Source organism: Egretta garzetta, unplaced genomic scaffold (assembly GCF_000687185.1).
Source record: "Egretta garzetta isolate BGI_Z169 unplaced genomic scaffold, ASM68718v1 scaffold97, whole genome shotgun sequence".
In the NCBI taxonomy this organism is placed as follows: domain Eukaryota; kingdom Metazoa; phylum Chordata; class Aves; order Pelecaniformes; family Ardeidae; genus Egretta; species Egretta garzetta.
In genome coordinates this window covers 523,222-527,924 of record NW_009260135.1, presented here as the reverse complement: position 1 = coordinate 527,924, position 4,703 = coordinate 523,222, and positions in this window count along the sequence as shown.

Sequence of the window (4,703 nt, the reverse complement as noted above, 5' to 3'; positions counted from 1 at the left end):
CCCGGCGCTGCCCCGCTGCGTGGCTCCTGAGGTATAAGCACCACATGAAAGCGCTTCGTCAGTACGTAAAGAAGGAAGCTGAAGTTCGTGTTTCATTTCCCCCGACTGTGACTGGAAGTGCTCACGCGATTGCACACCAGAAGCGGTCTAGCAAATTGCTTCGTTTATTTGCTGGTGCCTGGACTCCAGTAACTACACCAGTGACTTTAGTCCTCAGGAAGTGGCCGAGTTTGCCGGCAAGAACTCCTAATGGAGCAGCCAGCCATTTCTACCCCCCTCCTTTGTGATAAAGTGCCGTGTAATCCTAGGTCAGTTACTGTGATCTAGGACGGATCTAAAAGCTATGGTCCAGAAGGAGGATCTCGGCGTCAGCTCTCTCTTGGAAGCTGAAGTCTCCTGATGTGTCTGGAGTTTTGCTTCGGCAAAAGTCTCTGTTGAAGCCACCCTTCACAAACCGAGGAAAGCCTAAAGCCTCAACTTCCCGGGCAAGTGGTTTACTCACGAACCTATCGTGTAGAAACAGGAACCACCGTCTCGTCATCCTCCATTCCCCCGCTGCCCCTAAACACGTACAAAAAGACTTTTTACCCCATACCAAGTGACCTTTGCTTAGTCCTGGTCACTACCTTACTTCAGGAAGGGATTTTGGATCCCAGAAGAGGACAGTGTTCGCTTACAACCCTACTACAAGGGAAGATTTCAGATGTAGCCCTGTCCTCAGTTCCTGCTCGGCAGGTCCAGCAGAGCTTTGCTCCCTATGCTGACCACCTTTGTGCACAACGAGGGAGTGCAGATGCCTCATTTTGGGGTTCTGCACCTGCTTTGAGCATGGGCATTTGGTTGGGTGTCAGTCTAAACCCCTTTGTCATTTCACCCAGAAGCTTACATTAAAAGAAGCCGCAGTTCTCATGTGGACGCCATCTCCCATTTATCGTGTTTCCTTTCTGAGATGTCTGTATTTGGAGAACTTACTCTGAAGTCTTCTTAATGTTTATTTCTTGCCCTTTAAAGGAAGATAAGAGCATATTAACAAGGCTGCAGAACTTCTCTCTTCCTGTGAGCTACATGAAATTGTGGAAATTCCCCTGTGTTATTCTTAAAGAGAAAATTTTGGTGTGGCTTTGCAGTTTTTCACTGCAACGTAATTTACTACTGAAATTTTAAAGACACACATTTACATACATATCAGGGAATACAAGAATTAAGCTGCTACCTGGAAGTTAACTTGTGCCTGTTCATAAATATACACTGCGATCATAAGATACAGTCTTTAATTTCCTGCCCGTCACCAGATGATGCAGCGTGCAATGTTTTGTGTAAAATGAGCTACCCAGTGTCGCGCAGACATCTCTGCTGGGGTTGGGGAAAACAGATCTGCAGTGAGTTATTTTTTTTTCAGCACCTTAATCCTGAGGCATTTTTTTCCAGCACGCTGACTGTGTTTTCCTACACACCTAACTCCAGAGGAAATGAAGTATCACCTCTGGGAAGTGCCAGTAATAAACATATACATGCAACCTGGAAAAAGAAGAAAAACCTAGTCTTCAGCCTGACAGCTGTCCAAGTCCTGCTCTCTTGAAACAGGCAGGAAACTTCCTGGTCCAGCCTTTCACTGAGGAAATTATCATTCTCCCTTTCCAGCAGTGCAGATTTGGTGATTGCTTTCCCAGCCTCTGACCTCAGTCAGGGACGAAAATAGATATTCTGTACATGGGTTTCTTAGGAGCGAATTCTGACTTGGAGTAGACTGGATGCCCACTTTAAGCTATTTATCTAGCAAACCTTCTAAATTCATCTCCCCATGTAAAAAACCCAAATAAATAAAGGGCTCTGTGATAATTAACAAGCTGAGGGCTGTTGAGTTAAAAACAAGATCAGCAAATCTGCAAGTTTGGTTTAAGTACCGCTTCACAAGAAGGCGAAATGCTTTAGCTGAACGTCATCATGGCGAAGACAGAATATGTGAAAAAAAACCAAGCCAAGCTCAACTCCTAGCTAGCTTTAGTCCATCCCTGAGTAAAGACTTAGCTCAAACTGGAAGTTTGGCCTGTGAGAGGCTCAGAATGCTCCTTAATTTGCAGAGCAAGTTGATTTATAGGTTACAAGCACTTTTAGATTGGAGTTATTTGTATGTCAGCCAGCATGCTGCTTTGAATAACCCATAAGTAAGAATAAATAAATCTGAAGGTGTGTAATTGGCTATATAAGTATAAATGTGTGTATACAGATATATTTATAGAACCAATTCCAAGCGATAGTTGTTAACAACTATCCTGAAGTGTCTCTCTGGGAGGGATTCCCACATAAGAGGGTTCTATATGAACGATATACCTGAAGGTGAGGGCTTTTTTTTTTTAAACCAGTCTTACTTACAAAGAGGTTTGGGAGTGAGACAAAAATTGGTTTATTGCTGTATTAGAATCTCATTTATTTATTGGTATGACCAACTTGATCTATCTGGATCTTAGTGCCTTAAACCATACTTTGGTATTTACACAGTTAAAAAAAAAAATTTACAACCCCCCCCAACAATTCAACAAGTGCTGTCCCCAGAAGAAACGAGTGCAGTTAAAGAGATGCAAAATATGCTGGCATGTAATTAAGGAAGTTTAAGTTCCTCTGTAGTAACTGCCGGTTGTGCATGCTCTTATCACATGCGAGGTGGAAGCGCGATAGCATCTCTGTGCTGCAAAGTCCCGGCGTAAATTACCCTGTGGCGTTTGGTTCCTGTAACCTTGCTCTGCAGGGTGTCTGAGGCAGGGCTGAGTCATTTGCCTGTCAGTAACAACCCTTCTCAGCGGAGGACCGCGGCTTCGGGCGCTTGTCACTTCACAAAATTTCAGTTTCCTCAAGTGAAAAATGTCATGTTTATTGTCTGCCTCGTGTCATTCCTTCTGTCTGTCATCTTTCAGACGAAACAGCATCCAAGGACGAGGCTAGGGAATAGCCCTGTGCTGGACCAAAGCCTCTTGCCATTTTGCCAGGGTGGTGAAACCTGTACCTATGTTCTGGCTTTTTCTGTCTTTGCAGAAATTTGTCCTGGGTGCTAGTGCAGGATCTGGGTCTCGGCGCTGGAGACAAGGCGGTGGGGCAGGATAAAGGGGCCAGGGCAGGAGCATGGGACAGCAGCGTGCGGCTGGCAGCCTGGCGTGGCGCAGGGCCCAGGTTCACCTGTCCCCTGCAGGTGAGGCACAGCAGTGGAGCCGCCTGCTTAAATGCTGCTGGTGGAAAGATTAGCTGGAAGACTGCGGATCACTGAAAATGTAATGGACTGATTCCCCATGAGTTTTGAGCTATCCTCTGAGCAGGAAAGCCATCAATCGTGTGGGACTCATTGAACCCTCTTTCCTCCCTTCCACACATCGCTGAGGTAGGGTGTGTGACTCTTCCTCCCCAGGTAAAACACAACAGTTATAAAAGGTTATTTTTACAGAAAATAAATGATCCTTGTGCCATGGGGACAAGCGTTGTAGATGGTAGGCAAAGGACGTGTCATCCACAGACTACCTTGAGCGCCACTATTAGGCTGAAAGCACAGCAGCCCTGCGAAAGGAGAAGGTCAAGAGTTGATGTAGGAACAAAATGCAGAGCTATACAAGTCTCGCAGCATCTTCTGTTCCTCCTTCTTGTGAGACTATGCAATGACCCTATGTGTCATGGTGTAAATTTAGACTTCTTCATACTAGTAAGTACTGCTTGTACCACATGTGTGCTCCGTTATGTGCCCGAGGAGTCCAAGGGCTGAAGGTGCTCGGGGACCAGTTGCACTTTCTCACATAGAGGAGACGCATCGCGGGCTGCAGGGGGGTGCACGTACCCGCCTGGAGCAGAGCACTGCTGGGTTATAAACTCTGCAGGCATGCAGCGCTTATGCCTCGGCACGTCTGAGCAAACATCAGAATTAGGGTACAAATAGCAGACTCAGTTGTTACTGCGTAAGGTGCTACCACCAAAGCACCATCAACCATCTTCGCGACCCTGCTGTCCTGACGCTGTCCTGAGGCTGCCGCAGTGCGGAGGCGCCAGCTGCCCTGTGTGCCAGCACACGGAGCCATCCTCCTGCTGCGGAGGGACGGTGCGAAGAAGCGCTGGACACCCGCAGGCCTCGTTCGTGCCCCCCCGGGGCTTTTTTTTCTCCTCCTGCTGCCAGTTCCTGCGAGTCCCGGGGTGAGCTGCGGGCTCCTGGCGGCAGCGACGCCCTGCCGAGTTGCAGCCCATGGGGCCAGCAGGGGCTCCTTCCCTCTCAGGACCAACGTGAACGATGCTAGGAAGTTGATGGCACAGGATCAATAAACCCTGAAAAAATATTATTTAAAACGTGCCGTAAAAAATCCATGCACCACATACACTCCCAGGAGGAGCCACTGAGGACTTTGGGCTCATCTAGTTGGGAGAGAAGGAGGCTGAGGGGCGACCTCGCTGCCCTCCACAGCTCCCCGGGGAGGGGACGTGGAGAGGGAGGTGCTGAGCTCTTCTCCCTGGGATCCAGGGATAGGACGTGAGGAAGCCTTTCTTTGCCGGGACAGGTTTCCTGGAGAGGTGGTCGATGCCCCAGGCCTGTCAGTGCCTAAGAGGCACTTGGACAACGCCCTTAACAACGCGATGGACTTGGCCAGCCCCGAATCGCTCGGCAGTTGGACCAGGTGATTGCCGTAGGTCCCTTCCCACGGAAAAGGCCTGTCCCTTCCACCCCGTTCCCTTCC